The sequence below is a fragment of the Paroedura picta genome, chromosome 18 (assembly GCF_049243985.1).
Source record: "Paroedura picta isolate Pp20150507F chromosome 18, Ppicta_v3.0, whole genome shotgun sequence".
In the NCBI taxonomy this organism is placed as follows: domain Eukaryota; kingdom Metazoa; phylum Chordata; class Lepidosauria; order Squamata; family Gekkonidae; genus Paroedura; species Paroedura picta.
Genome location: NC_135386.1, coordinates 11,974,730 through 11,993,563, shown reverse-complemented (window position 1 = coordinate 11,993,563; position 18,834 = coordinate 11,974,730). Strand labels below are relative to the sequence as shown.

The 18,834-nt window shown below is 47.1% G+C and overlaps 1 long non-coding RNA gene across 1 annotated transcript in view; it reads left to right on the top strand.

Annotated features, from left to right (window-relative positions):
• Window positions 1–11,092, top strand: part of LOC143827848 (uncharacterized) — a 48,676-nt gene extending 37,584 nt beyond the window's left edge. Inside the window, exons 3-4 of the long non-coding RNA XR_013227419.1 lie at window positions 8,321–8,464; window positions 10,760–11,092. This is a non-coding gene — a long non-coding RNA (uncharacterized LOC143827848). The remainder of the gene's footprint in view (window positions 1–8,320; window positions 8,465–10,759) is intronic.
• The last annotated feature ends 7,742 nt before the right edge of the window (window positions 11,093–18,834 follow it).

Here is an 18,834-nt window from a genome sequence, read left to right as displayed (position 1 = left end):
CCATTCAGAGGCCCAGCACATCATCGGAAGCACCCGATGCTTTTTTATGTGGTGTGATTTCTCTGGTCGGCGTGGCCTGCATTCTTGCATGCATTTCTTTGCATCATTGAGGGGAAGTGCCGTGTTTTAAGTGGGATTTCCAGGCAGTGGGGAAGCTGCATTTGCAAATATAGTCCTAGCCCTGGGGCATAGCTAGCACCTTCCTGCTTTCCCTGCCAAGGGCGAAACTCTTGATGGCAACAGTTGGTGTGACGATACCATCCATTTTGTTAAGGTTCATGTGACACTGTGTAGACAGTACCTGGTATTCTGAAGACGGATCACTAAAGGAAGGGGCCCGTCTCTCTCGCCCTGGGAGTTCTCGCAGGTACATCGCTCTGTGCTTTCCAGGTCACTGAGGGAGACAAGGCAACTCAGCGAAAAGGTCAGAAAATGCTATCCAACCTCGATCGCTGTATGCGAACTGGAACTAAGAGCCGTGTTGGCAGGAGCAGAGGGAGGGAGGGAAGGAAAAGGACCGGATGCAGAACTGCTCTGGATGTGAGCAACTGGGGCATTGCTATGGCCTCTACCACCCCCTGGAAGCTGGGAGAAAACCTCCCTTGATTCCGTTCCATTATCTTCCTGCTATATGAAATACGTATTTTGCTTCATTTCCCTCGGAGATGGTCCCAAGGGGCGTGGGGTGCCAGTACAGTCCCCACACCCATCTCGAGCACAAAGAGGCAGCCTCTCCCTTCCCTTCTCCCGCTGCTGCAAACCACGGCCCCCTCCCAACGCTTCTCGGGAGGCCCACAGGAAGAACAGTTCTCCCTCACTAATACTCACAACGTTAGGTAGAGTCAGTCAGGCCATGGTTCTATCTGGGTCACTACAGGTTTTATTTGTTTACTTAGAAGGTTATGCCTTGCTTCTCTCCCCAGCGGGGAATCCCAAAGCAGCTTACAGACAGGTGCAGTAGCTTAGGCTGAGAGAGAATTGACTGGCTCAAGGTCATCAACAAGTGTCCGTGTCAGAGTTGGGATTCGAACCTGGGTCCCCCCAGATCCTAATGCAATGTTCCAGCTGCCACACTGTGCATGGCATCAGGGGTCTCAGCTTGAGTCCTTTCACATCATGTGTTACTTCATCTTTTTTTAACCAGAGATACCAGAAATTAAATGTATCTGGCCTTCTGCCAGATAGATCCTGCTCCCAAGCACATTGGACTTGCTACCAGGGGTAGTCAAACTGCGGCCCTCCAGATGTCCATGGACTACAATCCCCATGAGCCCCTGCCAGCATTGCTTTAGGATGCTTAGGGCTGATCCTGCGTTGAGCAGGGGGTTGGACTAGATGGCCTGTATGGCCCCTTCCAACTCTATGATTCTATGATTCTATGATACCCCAGTCGAAACGATCAGAGCTTCAATGGGCCAGTTTTTCCTCCCCCTTGATGGAGTGAGGAGTGAAATAACTCTCTTTAATTTTTGTTCTGTAAAGAGAAACTTGGCGTTTCGAACTGTTTCGTAATCAGAAGGCCCAGCTTGTATTTTTCTCTCCTTGTGATTCTTTGGGATGGGCAAAAGGAACCCTAATTTGGCTGTGTGGCCATCACCCTGTCTTATTTTTTATTTAAGGTAAAGGTAAAGGTATCCCCTGTGCAAGCACCGAGTCATGTCTGACCCTAGGGGTGATTCCCTCCAGCGTTTTTTTGGCAGACTCAATATGGAGTGGTTTGCCAGTGCCTTCCCCAGTCATGACCGTTTACCCCCCAGCAGCAAGCTGGGTACTCATTTTACTGACCTCGGAAGGATGGAAGGCTGAGTCAACCTCGAGCCGGCTGCTGGGATCGAACTCCCAACCTCATGGGCAAAGCTTTCAGATGGCTGCCTTACCACTCTGCGCCACAAGAGGCTCTTATTTTTTATTTAACAGATGCTAAGTTCCTCTCAATAGCTGGTACCTCCATGACACTATTGAGTCTTCATCAGGACTTCTTTTTTTTTTTTATTGGCAAGGCTGTCCATTTTCCTTAGGACTAATTTCCAGGTGTTCTTCAGCATATCTGGGTGGTCCTCCCATGTCTATGGTCAACAGCACCATTGTATGACTTCTGTCACACATATTTGGATAAAGGGACCATTTCTACAGGGATACCTATTGGGTGGCTTTTGCACGGTAATACATTTCAGGGTTTGGGACTGGCTGTTTGACCTTTATTTTCATCCTGCATTGCAACTTTTTGTTGTGTTTAATTCTTCTGTTTTTAAAACATTATTCCTTGTAAAGTGTGGCAGTGAACCATTGTCAACACTTCAGTGTAGAGACTCCTAACTGCATTTAGAAAAGAATTCATAGAATCATAGAGTTGGAAGGTTCCTCCAGGGTCATCTAGTCCACCCCCCTGCACAATTGGTGGAAGAATTGTAATTTTGATGGTTGCAACATCCTTTAGACACTGTGGAAGACTTTTACCAGTTCTCATCTGCCTCTGATTCCTCCTCCTCCACGCTGTTTTGAGGATCCACAAAGAGCAACATTTGGGGGGCACTCTGGGGTGTAGCAGAAGGGGGAAACTGAGGCAGGTCTGCAGCATTCATGGGACTCCCTTTGGCAGTGGGTTTATTCAGCAGTAGTTCAAGTTCACCTGTATGGAATCTTGTTTTCTTACATAATTTGTCAAAAGATTTTTTTTTTTACTTGAAAAAGTACCCAGTCAACATTCTGGTTCTATTTTAGCTAAATGGAGGAACAGGTAAAGTCAGCCTTGTTGCATTTGCTGGGTAATGTAATTTTTGTAAGCCTGTATCCAGCGTTTCTGTTTAATCATAATTTTTGAGACCAGCAAGATAACAAAATTCAGAAATTATCTTCTGCAAAGCAGGCGTGTGCTTCACAGGATCCATCACTGATAGAATAATGTCGCCTGAGTAGAAGCAGATTTTATGTATCGTTTTTTTATGTCGCAGTTGCCTCGAAATATAATTGCAAAGAGCTCTACAGAAATCACAACCCACCAGCACTGGCAGAGGAGAACCTCCTTCCCTGATTCTTTTGCCTAAACACAACAGATTAAAGGGCTGGCCATTAGGCAACCAGAGGGGGTAGCTTTCAAGTTTGGCAAATGGCTTTTATTTTTTTTTTTTAATTAAAAATCTTCCAAAGGGGAAGCTGGAATTTTGAAATAATTTCTTGACTTGGATAAAAGCCACTTACAGAATTTCTGAAGCAAAAGCTGCAGCTAATGGCCAACACTAATCTCTTGCATTACGTTACCTTTCTTCTAATCTGCTCCTAAATGTTTTTAAAATGCCTTTTCAGCCTCTAGAAACATGAACAAAAAGCATGAAATCATGTTGTTTACTTGACTTGTTACAGTTCTTATTTCTTTCTGTCTTGCAAGTTTCTTTATATGCAGGTCTCTGGGGATGTGACATATACATTTTCTAAATAAGAAGCTTGGTTAGCACAGATGGGGATATAAACTGAAGAAATCTATTAAATTGTGCTGTTAAGATAGGCGCAAACACTTTAAAAAATAATTATTTAAGAACATAATAAGATCTCTAGCACTTTAGTACTAGGAGATCTGTACCTGATTTTGCAGTTTGCTGTAAGATCATGTAGCCTGTAGTCACATAACTAGCCTGTTGAAATCACTTTCCCTGTGCATAGGGATGGCTACTAGGCACTAAACAAACAGCTTATCACATGATAGACAAAGAGCTGAACCATTTCCGCATGAGGAATCTATTCCTGGACAGCATTTGAATGTTGGCAGCTTTTAGAGCCCCCTCCACATGACGTCACCTGCATCTCGAGGCTGTCCAGTAGCTGGGTTGAGTTTTGGCCATTTTATACTTGCTATTTTAGGAATCGCCAAAACTGTATTTACATCCTAAATCATGCGTCCCATCAGTGAGCATAGAAATCATAGAATCATAGAGTTGGAAGAGATCTCCTGGGTCATCTAGTTCAACCCCCTGCATTATGCAGGATACTCACAACCCTATCACTCATCCACTGTAACCTGTCACCCCCTTGAACCTTCACAGAATCAGCCTCTCTGTCAGATGGCTATCCAGCCTCTGTTTAAAAATCTCCAAAGATGGAGAATCTACCACCTCCCGAGGAAGCCTGTTCCACAGAGAAACCACTCTGTGATGAACTTCTTCCAGATGTTTAGACAGAATTTCTTTTGCATTAATTTAAGCAACCAGTGAGCAACCAGGGATAAGCCTATATGGAAGGAGAAACACGTGATAGTCTTAGCAGCTTTGTCCTGCTCTTCTCTCTCCATTTCTGCTCTAATGTTACAGCATGACTGCAAACCTACATTGTCAAAGGTAAAATAAAATCTTTAAAGTGTCTTCTTTTGATCAGGCAGGCAAAACGCAGCCCCTTTTCTGTTTTCTGGAGGTGGGGAATAAGCTGGGAAAGGGAGGATGATCAAACATTCTTCTCCCAATCATACAAGGGTCTGAGCACCTTGTTTTTAAGCCACCCATAAATACAAAATGTCTTTTGGGGCTCCAGGGACCATGTGCAGCCTTCTCACAACTTGGGCAGGTGAAAACAGCCCCATTTCTGTTTTCTGGAGGTGGGAAATGAGCTGGGAAAGAGGGGGGTGATCGGGCAGCCTTCTCCCATTCATACAGGGGTCTGAGCACCTTGTTTTTAAGCTGATCATTAACACAAAATGTCTTTTTGGGCTCCAGGGACCATGTTCAGCATCTCTTCTTAGCCTGGCCTCAACCAAATGCCTAGTGGAAGATCTCCATCTTGCAGGCCCTGCGGAACTGTCCGGGCCCTTAGCTCTTGTGGGAGCTCATTCCACCAGGTCGGGGCCAGGGGGGAATTCTGCATTACGAAAAAGTAGCAAAAACACTACCAAAAACAATGTCATGCACTATTAACCCTGCCATGGGTGCTTTCAGTGTATTATCACAGTGGTTTCTGAAACTCACTTTTCACTGACTTTTCTTTGCCAATTAGAGTCCATTGCTCTTAACCATTATACCACACTGGTAAGGCCACCCCTGGACTGTTCCACTTGTCTCGGGGAGGAATCATTACTGAATACTCTTCTGCATTAAGAAAAAAATCCCTGCAAGTAGAGAATCAGCAACTAGAAGAAACACAGGTTAGCCCTTCCTTTGCCATAATTAGTATTTTTTAATCCTTTGGGGAATTATTCAGTTAAGGAATCCCATACCTCAACAGCTCAATTAAACTTTCATGGACAGAGGCAGTATAACCAGGGCCAGAGCCTTCTCTGTCCTGGCCCCCACCTGGTGGAATGAGCTCCTGGAGCTTAAACGATTCTGCAGGGCCTGCAAAAGGGAGCTCCTCCATGAGGCATTTGGTTGAGGTCAAACGGAGCCAACAATTTCCACTGGGCCCCATGAAACCATGCACCTGAACTGACCAACCATGGGGCTGTTGGCTTGTTGTTCTGTTAAAATGCTATTCTCTTTGTTATTACTATTATCATTATTGTTATTTCTATCTGACATAATAACTGAGTTTGATGCATTGTGTGTTTCACATGAACTGCCCTGAGCCTCAAGGGAGGGCGGGATATAAGTACAATTACATAAATAAACTTTAATAGCTGAAAGATTCAAGTGGGTCTGAAGTAGCACAACAAAATTTGATTCCAATAGCACCTTTAAGACCAACAAAGATTTATTGAAAAGATGAGCTTTCAAGTGATCTTAAAGGCGCTATTGGAATCAAATTTTAATATCAGATGTTAGGGACAAGCCGTGGATCACTTTCCTGGCTGCTACATAAAAAAAGAGGACAGGCCTAGATGAGCCTTTATCTGAAGCTCTAAGGCAGGGGTAGTCAAACTGCGGCCCTCCAGATGTCCATGGACTACAATTCCCAGGAGCCCTTGCCAGCATTCGCTGGCGAATGCTGGCAAGGGCTCCTGGGAATTGTAGTCCATGGACATCTGGAGGGCCGCAGTTTGACTACCCCTGCTCTAAGGGGAGAGCCAGTGGGCGGTGAGACGTGATCTTGAACTGCCCACCCTGTCACGAAACGTGAGGGAACACCGGGAGCCAGTCAGCTCACCACGCTTCACATCCCTGCTGTAAGGATAACATGAAGCAGAAAGAGCCCTGGGAGAATGGATGGGATGCAAGGGGACCAAACAGATATGTACTTCTTATGAGATTCTGGTTGCACAACCACAGAAGCACGGGCAAATTGGCTGTGAAAGCTACTGGGAAAAGTGCCGGTGGGATGATGGCTGATGGGGGGGGGGAGGGCTCCCACGCTGGGGCCACCCAGGCCAAGTGAAGATTTGAATCTGAGTCTCTCAGATTTGCTAGCAGAGGCTCACGGGAATTGTAGTCCATATATATATCTGGAGAGCGACAGTTTGGCCAGCCTTCTCCTAGTCCATCCCTCTAACGATCACACCACATTGACCCTCTGGAGGTCTGGTGGTCCAGGAAGCTGAGCCCCAGGGCCTATTCCCTGCTGCAGCATCTGACATTTAGTGTTGACCCTCTTGACTGTGTTTGTATGGGTTTCATTTTCCTTTCTTCTGCGTCCAAATTCCCTTTCTTCTCAACAGACAGAAGGCGTGTTTTGTGGCCAGGCCCCTGCTTCCAAACAACCCTTTGGCTGCACAAGACTGGGCTTAAGATTCCCAAAGAACAGCATGTGGATAATTACCTCCTGCCTCTCCCCCACTATTTCGCAGGGGAATAATAAACAAGATTAGAGATTTCCTACGAAACCAAATGACCTTCTGTGACTTCCTAGGAAGTTATTGTGGTGCCTTTTTAAGGACTTGATCATTAGGACAGCATTCATTAGCTGAGCAGCTGGGGAGAGCTCAATGAAAGAATTGCTTAGATTGGAGAGAGAGGGAGAGATTCAGGGACGAGGGCTAGCAGCGATGAAAAGAAAACCACAGGAAATCCAGAGTCTGAAGCCATTTGCTACCTTCCTTATTTCCTCCAGAAAAGGAGCATGGCCTCAGGTGGCTGGAAGGCGAAAGTGCTCATACTTTCAGACCGTTGTCAGGTTTCAAAAAGGAGGGAAGGTGCAGCTCCCAGAACCTGAAATGGTAGGAAACCAGCGTAAGGGAGGAGTCATAGTTTTATGGGAGAGGACCTGTTTGGCTGCCCTGTCCTAGATGGATCAGGCTGTCCTGTCTCACCAGATCTCAGAAGCTATGGCAGAGCTCCTCTTACTTGTCTCTAGCCTAGAAACCCCCATGGGAGGGCCCCGAGAGATCAGCGGCAAGTTGATGGCCCTTTGCTACCACACCCCTGCCTTGCATGCAGAAGGCCTCAGTCAACCCTAACATGGCAGCTGAAGGATCTTGAGTAGCAGGTGCTGAGTAGAGCTCTTTTCTTCCTGAGATCCTGCAGAGCAACTGTTGAGGCCTTGGCCTGAGAGATCGGGTCTCTGACCTGAGACCCTGAAACAAGTCCCTCTATGATACTGCAGCCATGTTTACCCTGGGCTTGGCCCAGCCACTCACAGCAGCACACTATAGAGCAGGGGTGGCCAAACTGCAGCCCTCCAGATGTCCATGGACTACAATTCCCATGAGCCCCTGCCAGCGAAAGCTTCCGATCTCACTGCCATTATGCGTACAAACGATTCCTCGGAGCTTGCCAATTCACAAGCTGATGGCTTGCCGGGTTCGATTCTGCGCTCCCCCACATGCAACCAGCTGGGTGACCTTGGGCTCGCCATGGCACTGATAAAACTGTGCTGACTGAGCAGTAATCTCAGGGCTCTCTCAGCCTCACCCACCTCACAGGGTGTCTGTTGTGGGGAGAGGAAAGGGAAGGCGACTGTAAGCTGCTTTGAGACTCCTTCGGGTAGAGAAAAGCGGCATATAAGAACCAACTCTTCTTCTTCTTCTTCTTCTCACTAGCAGTCTTTAAGCAGCAGCTGGACAGACACTTATCCTGCACTGTGTAGGAAGTTGGACTAGATGGATGTATGGCCCCTTCCAAATCGATGATTCTGTATGCTATTATCTGGTATAAGGCAGGTTTGTACATTCATAAAAAAGTAGAGAGAACACCTTGAAAAGTGACAGGTGGCACTCTTCTGCACAGACACAATTGCCAGGTGAAACCTACCTTGCTCAACTCCCTCAGATAGGTACAAGGTGAGTTCACAATAGGATCACCTCATTGGTTACTGCTCAAGTTCATGTTGAGCAGATGTACTTGCTCAGTTCTAGAGGGCCAGATGGCTGCTTCTTCAGTTGTCAGTATCTTAACTGCTGGTTGCAATCGCTGTTTTGTAAAAAAATGAAATTGGCATTATTACAGTTTTATTCTGTTTCTGCTGTTAGATGACGCCCCACATGTCCTGGCAGAACAGCAACCATCAAGTCAAAATGGAAATAGTTGAAGAGGCCAACGTCAGCCAACAGGGAGGAAAGGAGATCCATGTTCATCAAGAGCAGACACCAAACACACTGGAAGACACTTAAATAGTAAGTCTTGGTTCAAACATATTTTTGTTTCTTCTAACCAGGTGTCTTATAGCTGGGGGCGGGGGGAAATGGCTGCTATGAAAAAATATTATAGCTGCACAAGAAATTTGTTTGGACACAAACAACAGCTCACTGCTTCTCAAGCATGCAAGGTGGAAGTAAAAAGGCCAGCAGAAAGTATCTGCATCCGCCGATGACATTTTAGTTTAGATTCTACAGCACACAAAATTTTAATCAATATTTTCTGACAAATGCCACAATTAGGTTCAGAATCTCAAAATGCTCAAAAAACTTTGACAAGGCCAACATTTGTGAGAAAATTAGCATAGGAAGTTTTGATTAATTGAAGATTCCCATCAGAGAAGCTGGTTTTTTAGACCCCATTTTTTGCTACCCAAAGGAGTCTCAAAATGGTTTACCTTTCCCCTCCTCTCCCCACAACAGACATCCTGTGAAGTAGGTGGGGCTGAGAGAGCTCTAAGAGAACTGCTGTGTGAGATCAGCCCTAAGAGAACTTTTGACCTGCTGGCTGCATGTGGAGGAGTGGGGAATCAAACCCAGATAAGAATCAGCCAGCTCCACCAGAAATCTCCAGAATCCAGCCTGGCCTGGAGGAAATTCACCTGAAGAACAGATAAATTATTCCTGGGTTGTATCAAGCTACAGCCAGGGTGTTGCATATGGAAGGCCTCAGTGTTTGCGGTAAAGACAAAGAAACGGTTATTTAAAATTCTTACACTGCACGCGGTTAACCCATAGGCACCTGAGGTGGTTTCCAAGAACCAATGATAAAATGATAAAATGATATCAGCTAGACAGCAACATGAATCAGCAACAGCAACATGAAAAATAATATCTGTAACAATCAAACCAACACAGGAAGATGAAATAAAAATTAAAAAAAACACACACACACAAAAATCAAGAACCAGAAAACAGAGGTTGCGGGTGGGGGGGGGGTCATCCAGTGCCTCAAATTCAAGCAAATAGCTGTGGGGGGCATTCCAGTGTGGAGACCCCACCTTAGAGACGGACTTCACTCTACCATCCCCCAGAAAGTTGGGGCACAAAGTACAGCGGCCTTTGCTACTTTACTCTGTTGAAAATATTGTTATTGACAAAGGGAAACATGGCACCTTTTACCACCCAAATACTGAAATGGTGTCCCTCCTTCTCCTACCCCCACCCCTTTCATCCCATTTCCTGCCCCAAAGAATCTCCTCTTCCTGTTCCCATTTCTTGAAGGTCAAGAAGGATGGCTCTGACCATTCTGTTCCAGGTAGGTCCAGTCCAAACTCTCTCCTTTCTGGGATGCTTTGGGGTTTGGGCTTGGGCAGTTCTTCATCTCTGACAGATGCATTAATCTCAAGACCCCAAGGAACCTCCTCGCCTGGCTCCTTATGGAAGACTAGTGATTTTGTTGTTTTGTAGCTCATCTCATGACAACAAGTCCCAGTCTGCCTTAGAGCGTCTGGCCTCTGCATCAGTAGCTACCATGGAACTCATCAATGGTCTTACTCATCTCTCCATGCTCTTCTCACGGGAGAAGTTAGCTGTCCACGGGTGTGGGACAATACCGCCATTCTGTTTCTGATCACCTCCATTGTTGCTTTTGTGAGTCTTACACGGGAAAGCAATGAGAAGGCAGGTCTGAAATCAACCACATCAGCCACAAGAAGAACCATGTTGCTGTCCCAGAATCTTGAAGGTTCTGGAGCCAGGATGAGTTAGTAGGAAACACAACCAAATCCATGGGAAGGCTTCAACTAACCACAGAGGGTGAGCGTCTTCCTGGCCCATGGCAAGTGTAGATCTGGTGTTCTGAAAGGCACGATGGCTGCCCCAAATCTCAGCCTCTTTCCAGGGACTGGAAGAGTTACAGAAACATGCAACCCAAGAAGCAAGAGGTTGGGCACCTTCTTAAAGACCAAGAACCATAGATGTCAGTTCAAAATTAGCAGGAAGTAGATTATTGGTGTAGCTAATACTTTACTTTTTCATATGGATGGTCTTGATGTCTGTCAGTTGTTCATTCAAAACAAAGTCTACGTTAGCGTGTCAGCCTAGGAACTGGAAACCCAGGTTCGAATCCCTGTTCAGCTAGGGGGTGTCACTGGGCCCTCTTTCAGGCTAACCTGCCTCACAGGGATGCTGAAAGGAGAAGGGGAGAATCTTGTGTCTGGTCCTTGGCAAGAGGGAAGGACAGAAATGTGGTAGGCAGGTAACTAAGCACAGGTAACTAAAAACGAATGACGACCACCGTGATTCAGACTGATGCCCTTTAATTTATTTCAGGGCGGTGGTCGGCATAATGGCTCAGAAATTAGATGGCCTTCAGCACGTTCCCGCTTCTGATCTCACTGCCGTCACGCGTACAAACGATTCCTCGGAGCTTGCTGATTCACACGCTGATGAGACCGAGCCCCATTTAGCTAAAAGATGTGCCGTGTGCATAATCACAGGGCATGCCTTCCCCAGCCACTGTAAGGATCAAAGCAAGGAAACATGCATGAATCTCTCAGCGCTAAAAGCTCCACATATAATTGCTATGCTTTTTGTTTCTAATTTGTTCTCACCGGTGTTATTTTTCAAGTTCAAAAAAATGTGGTAAATAAAATGTTGCCTTCAGTTTGTATCCCTCGCTGTCGTCAAATTTCAGTCCAGTAGCCCAGCTGAGCTTGAGCTCGTCAGGGCTGGGAATTCAGCAGGGTGGACCGGTCAGTCCTTGGCTGGAGACCCCCCCCCCCAAGGGAAGGGAATCACCAACCACCTCTGCTCATCCCATGTGAGCCGGCTGCAAGTCAAGGGCCTGTCCTTCTTCTGTCATCAGAAGGAAAGCGTGTGATCCACCCAGCTTTAACTTCCACAGCCCCAGAGGGAGGAGGGCAGCAGGCAAAGAATTTGGGGGCACACATCCTGTCCCTGGAAGATGTTCAAAGGCAATTGGGAAAAATCAGAGAGTGACTTCCCAGGGACAGCAGCTTGGAATTAGGAGCTGTCCTCCTTCATGGAAGGGGAGCCGTGGAAACAGAATAGAAGACTGGCTTTTGCATGCTGAACATCAACGCGACCGGATTCTCCCCAGCGGGCCCTCCAAAATTCTGCAGGACACGGTGAAGTTGCTGGATTGGGTTAAAGGGGTGTTGAAGGTTTTTGAAAACAACAAACTAAAAACATCCCCTGCAAGATCCATTTTAGCAGAAAGGGGGGATCGGTGAGAGCCGTGGAGACGACCACAAGCAATGAAAGCCGCTTTCTACCGCATTTTAACCCGGGGGTGGGGCTAAGCCCACTCTCTTGGTTGGCAGCTGCTCTCTTTCCTGTGGCTTGGCCTCCCTGCAGCCTCCGTGCCCCTGTCCTACCCCCAACCCTGCTTGGTCTGAGCACAGAGAAGGGGCTGACCCGGGAGCAGCCTTCTGCCGCCCCCTTGCCTCCCATCATCTCTCTGCCAATGAAAGCAGCAGGCAGCCGTCCCTATTAGAAATCTTATTTGCACAAGAGGAGAGTGCAAATTACCATCTCTCTCCTCCATGCTGGACTGCGAGAGGGGAGGAGGGAGGAGGGAGGATGGCTGGACATTTCGGCACATTGGGAAGCGTGGCAAATTAATGAGTGACCAGGTGGAAGGGTAAGAGGGGGGCAGGAGGCAGCCGTGTAAAATGGATGAAACCCCGGGACATTCCTTTTGCTGGCCGTCCTGTTTTAGTAACAATGATAATGTCTGGTTATCTGATAGTATGTCATTGGGAAAAACTGGAAGGCCCCTGCCCTATGGAGTCTTTTCGCTTTTGAGACCAGGGACATAGAAATGTGTTAAATGGTCACCAAAAGATAGCGTCTTTACTTTCTAATTTGTTAGGAGATCCTGATTTTATTAAGGGCTTTAATGAAATAATTTCCCATAAACTCCGTTGCTCAGGATTAGATCTACCAGTTCTAGTCAAGTATGATGAGTGTACAGTCGTAAAGTTAATTACAAAAAAATTAGAAGACCAGGATATTCATATAATTGGCACATCAGCTTATAGGATCTGTTCACCTGGTCACTGGGACATCCCCTGGTCCTACAAATCAATATCTTTATGCCTATAAGTTTTAGATGATTACCCCCCCCCCCAAAAAAAAGGGCTTTTCTCCTTGCACCTTCAAATCTATCAAGCGGTCATTACCTTCAAATTCCCCGAAATGAGAGAAGTTGCCTGCACGGATGTAATGTACCAGCTACCGTTCCCCACCTATTGAGAGCCAGTTTGGTGTAGTGGTTAGGAGTGTGCACTTCTAATCTGGCATGCCAGGTTCGATTCTGCACTCCCCCACATGCAGCCAGCTGGGTGACCTTGGGCTCGCCACGGCACTGATAAAACTGTTCTGACCGAGCAGTGATATCAGGGCTCTCTCAGCCTCACCCACTCCACAGGGTGTCTGTTGTGGGGAGAGGAACGGAAGGCGACTGTAAGCCGCTTTGAGCCTCCTTCGGGTAGGGAAAAGCGGCATATAAGAACCAACTCTTCTTCTTCTTCTATTATTCAGCTGCCCCAAATTTCAGATGTACCATCATTATCTGGGGGGCTGAAGTATTTGCGGGCTGATGAGAAACACCTGGTAAAGATGTTGCTGTGTGTGAGGAGCCTTCACGGATAGGGGACACTGCAACAATCCTGTTGATTACCTTAAGGTCCAATCTACCTCTGACGCAAATCGGCTGCAGGACATAAGCCACTTTCACTGTAATCTGTCTTTGCCTGGAATTTTATTTCTCATTGCTTTATGTCAGGGGTGGGCAAACTGTGGCCCTCCAGATGTCTTTGGACTACAATTCCCATGAGCCCCTGCCAGCAGAGCTGGTTTGCCATTGCCTACTTTTGCTTAGCAAACCTGGACTTCCTCATTTGTCTCCTGTCAAGTAACAATTAGAGCCACCTCGCTTAGCTTTTGAGATCTGACTAGCCTGGACCAAGTGTACCTGTGTCCCAGACCTCACTTACTAAGTCTAAGTGAATATACCAAAGGTTGGCCCTGGGGTGATCTATTTGTACAAAGCGTACTTGGCCGGTCCCAGGATGCTGCTTTCTGTCTGGGTCAAACAGTTTCTGACCCTACTTTGCAAATACTCATCATTCAGGTAAGGGAAGCAGCCTTTTGCACTTGTGCTGAGAGCAGCCTGCAATCACAGGAGGGAACGTGGAGGAGATACCGATCAGAGACCTGCAACTTCAAAATGGCATAATTTTTAGGGTGTAGAACAGGGGTAGTCAACCTGTGGTCCTCCAGATGCCCGTGGACTACAATTCCCATGAGCCCCTGCCAGCATTTGCTGGCAGGGGCTCATGGTCATTGTAGTCCATGGACATCTGGAGGACCACAGGTTGACTACCCCTGCTCTAGGACACGGGCTCATGGTCATTGTAGTCCACGGACAACTGGAGGACCACAGGTTGACTACCCCTGGTGTAGAATACAGGCTAGGAGGGAAGAGGGCAATGTATAGCTTGCTCTCAACAGATTTCAGAAACTAGGGAGGCTTTTCACTTGGATGGGAGGCCACCAATGCATACTCTGCAGAGGAAAATGACAGCAAACTATCTACTTTTTGTTTGCCTTGGAAGCCCCTTGCTGAGGTCACCATAAATCAGCTGTAACTTGACAGCATTTACATGTATGTAAATGACAGCATTTACATACATGAGCCTCCGGGGAGGGCGGTATAGAAGTATGATAAATAAATAAATAAATAAATAAGTACAGGTTAATCGGGGGACCCATTTTGTAAAGTTCTGTGTGGCTGAGAAAGTTCTCAGTGTCACTTGGGGCGATGTGCTGGATTGCTTGTGGAAGAAATCTAATCTGTGAAAATCTTTTACGGTACAATACAAAAAAAGTTATACTCTTCTCAATCCATGGGCTTAGGAAGGGTGTGTTCCTGCTGAGGACTGAACTGCAGATCTACCGTTCCCAGTTGCTCCGAGCAATGGGAGAGTAGAATATTTTTATTTATTCATTTATTTCATTTATATCCCATCTTTTCCCCCAGGTGGAAGTGGCTCACACTGTTTTCCTCGTCCCCTTTTTATCCTGTGCGGTGGGCTAGATTCAAGTGGGTAGCCGTGTTGGTCTGAAGTAGCAGACCAAAATCAGAGTCCAATAGCACCTTTAAGACCAACAAAGATTTATTCAATGCGTGAGCTTTCGACTGATTTTGATTTTGGTGGGATAGGCTGACAATCCATGACACATTTTGCTTCCACAGCAGCAATGAGATCTGGAGCGGGAGTCTCTTCCCAGATCCTCGTTCCAGGGTCCCCAAAGTGGTTCTTCAAAGTGGACACGGCAGATTCAACTTTTGCTCAGCAAGGTTTCTGACTGGCCATTGATTGGCTGGGCAGATTTTAAAAAATATATTGCTTTAGCAGCAGGTACTACTACAGCGCACAGATCTTCACGGTGCGGCTGAAGGGAAGTGACGCTGGCCGTTGTGTAGTTAGCCCCGAATCCTACAGTAGCTGTTTTATGGCACTCGTGTTGTGGCTGCACTCAGCATCCTCTACAGAATTCCTAAGGGGCCCACAGGCTCAAAGAGATAGGGGCCCCCTGACCCAGTCCAACAGTCTGACTATACCACACTGGCTCTGTTGTTAATGTTGTTGTTGTTACACTTATTTTCTGCCCTATCTTGTAAGAGTCAGGGGGCATTGCAATGGGATAAAAACATATAAAATCATAAGTATTAGAACAAGCATTAAACTAATAGCCCACTCTTCTATCATAGAATCATAAAGACGGCCTCTTGAGTTGGGTAGTGGAGAAACCAGTCGATTGGATATTTTTAGGCCTCAGCTATAGGCCTGGCAGAACAGCTCTGTCTTACAAGCCCTGCAGAATTGTCTGAGTTCCTGCAGGGCTCTGATCTCAGTCGGCAGAACATTCCACCAGGCAGGGCCAGGACCAAAAAGACCTCGACTTTGATTGAGGCTGATCTGATCTCTTTGAGGTCAGGGATCCTGAGCAGGGTCTGCTGACTTAATGTTCTCTGGAGGGACATAGTAAGAGAGGCGGTCCCATAGATACAGTGGTCTCTACCAGGGGTAGTTAACCAGTGGTCCTCCAGATGTTTACGGACTACAATTCCCATGAGCCCCTGCCAGCATTCACTGGCAGGGGCTCATGGGAATTGTAGTCCATGAACGTCTGGAGGACCACACGTTGACTACCCCTGGTCTAGACTGTTTAGGGCTTGGAAAGTGAGAACTAAAACCTGTCAGAGTGCTCAATTTCCCAATAAGCCAAACTTCTGTATAAGAGGGTGTCTTTATTAAGGAAAGAAGACATCCAGTGCACTTGCATGGCGGCCATGTCTTGGGCTGCCCCCATCTCTATGTCTACTTGACCATGGGCCGTGACCAGCCGTGAGGTTCTTCATCCTAGCGAGTCATGGGCCGCTGCCCATTTTGCTCCATTACAAAACCTTGAAGGTGATCCAGTCTTCAATCTGAAGTCTGTGCAGTTGGGTGAGGACAGGTTATATAGGAGCCCTCTGTTGAGTCCCGGTAAGGACCCGTGAAACTATATTCTGAAGTTTCTGGAACAGTTGAAGTTTCTGGAACCGTTTCAAGGGTAGCCCTGCATAACGGGAGTTACAGTAATCCAGCCTGGAGGAGACTGTGGCATGGATCACAGTGGCTAGGTCAGGTGCAGACAGACAGGGCTTGGCGAAGGTAACAGAACACCTGGAAAGTGACATCTGTGACCCCCAGGACTATCATTCTGTCCACTCGGCCACCAGCTCCAAGAGATTTGGCAGAGCATCCGCTGGTGCATTAGGCGGTTGGTTCACCAGCCAGATGGCCAAACTCTCCTCTGTGTCCCACATCAGGCCCACACGTTCAGTGCCTGGGACTGTTGGAGGGGGAGTGCCCTGAAGAAGAAAGACTCCCAAATCAATATTGTGACTCCTCCCACTCCTGATTTTTTTTTTGTCTGCAACTGGCAGACTGAGTCACCAAATGGGGTCAGCTCTTTCAGGGTGACCCTTTTGCCTTCCAGCACCCAGGCCTTGGACATGTATACCATGCTTATGTGCACTTGTTGTAAATGAACAAATAAATGTAAAACAAAGAAAGCTAAGCAAGGGTAGAGGGTGGCAGAATCCACCTCTTAAAAAATCACACAAGACATTTGTACTTTCCGATCATTTCTCCAAGAACTCCTCTAGTGCAGGAATAAGTGCAATGAAGAAGAATGCAATTTTCTTTTCAGGCAGAATTCACGAAACCGTCGTGGGCTGAGAGGCAAAAAGAAAGCCTAGAGACGGACAACCGCTGTCTCACTTGAAAGAAGGATCCTCATGGCACAAAGACAGACAACTCCTCTGCGGGGCATGGTAGGGAACCAGACAGGCCAGAAGACTAATTTGTCAGGCTTCTTCTCTTTGAAAAGCTTTAAAGAAAGCTTCTGTCAGACTTCCCTACTAGCTTCTTCCGCGGACACCAGCGTGTTCTGTCTCAGTCGCCCGCTAGTCAAGCCATGGGCAGGCCAGCGGGCCTTAATGCAAAGTCACTTGCACTCTGCCAGCATATCTGGCTGCGGCGGGATGAGACTATCCCATCTGCTGGGGGACGACAAGGCAGGAAGAGACAGGAAAAACATGGCATGCCATCGCAGGCAATTTCCAGACCCTCTGCTCCAGGCAGAGCTGCTAATGAAAGTCCTTCCAGACAGGGGCAACATGCCGTGAGCCCTGGCCACGTGCTTGCTCGGGAGCTGGAACAAAGCACAGAGCTCTTCTGCAAGGGCTGGGCAGCTTCATACTGGACAAAGCAGTAAGTGCTCCTTTGGCTACTAAGTTAGGGTCTACAGGCCGCACTTCAAGCCTGACACCCCAGACCAAAAGAGGTTCCTTCCCAGATGCTGGGGAAAGGGGAGCTTTTCCTGCGAGCAGCAGGGGAAAAGGAAGCCTATCAAATAACCTAGGATGGGATTTGAAAAACAGAACAGGACTATAGGGCAACTCATAGCATGTTATCTGTTTGCCTTACTCTTATCTTGCTTTCACTGCACTGGTTTCATTCCTATGCAATGCCATTTTCATGTATTATTTAACACACCATAGCTAACTCTTAGATCTTCTCAATGGTATTACCCCAGATTGGGGGGAGGTGAGCAGCAGGGTGACACAAGACTCAGGATGGGGTCTGGTACTTTTCAACATTTTTATCAATCATCTGGATGAGGGAGCAGAGGGACTCCTCAATAAATTTGCAGATGACACCTAATTGGGAGGAACAGTGAACACCCCACAAGATAGAGATAGAGTTCAAAGAGATCTGAATACGCGGGAAAAGTGGGCCAATGAGAACAAGATGCCATTCAATAAGGACAAGTGCAAAGTTCTGCATCTGGGTCACAAAAATGAGAAGCATGAGAGAGACCCTTCTGGGGAGCAATGTGTGTGAATGAGATCTTGGGGAGCTTGTAGACTATACGCTAAATATAAGCAGGCAGTGTAATGCAGCAGTAAAGAAGGCAAATACAGTCTTGGGCTGTATCAACAGGGGCATCACATCAAAATCACAAGATGTCATAGTCCCATTGTATACGGCACTGGTCAGACCACACCTGGAGTACTGTGGGCAGTTTTGGAGGCCTCACTTCAAGAAGGACGTAGATAAAATTGAAAGGGTACAGAGGAGAGCGACGAATTTGATTTGGGGCCAAGGGACCAAGCCCTATGAAGATAGGTTGAGGGACTTGGGAATGTTCAGCCTGGAGAAAAGGAGGTTGAGAGGGCACATGATTGCTGTCTTTAAGTATCTGAAAGGTTGTCACTTGGAGGACGACAGGGAAAGGTTTCTGTGGGCAGCAGAGGAGAGGAACCACGGTAATGGTTTTAAACTGTGTAGAATGGTACTGGCTAGATATCAGGGAGAGAGAAATTCACAGTCAGAGTAGTTCAGCAGTGGAATAGGCTGCCTAAGGAGGTGGTGAGCTCCCCCTCACTGGTGGTCTTTAAGAAGTTGCTGGATTTATCCTTTAGGCCAGGCTTTCTCAATCAGGGTCTGGTGAAACCCTGGGGTTTCTTGAAGGCCCTGGGAGGGTTTCCCAAGTGCTTGGAAGGTGTTTTTTTTTTAATTTATTAAACATTTATCGGGTGATAGAACCATGTATGGTTATGGCGACCTCCCCTTCCCTGATGGCCAGTGATGGGCCTGGAGGGAGTAGGAAGGGGTGGAGCCCCAGGTGGGCATGCACACAGCTCTGCTTCCTGACCATATTCTGTATGGTTGCGCAACTTCTGGGGTCTCTTGAAGCCTTGAGTTTCTTGAGTTTTCTCAACAGTGAAAAACTTGAGAAAGGCTGCTTGAGAGCCAGTTTGG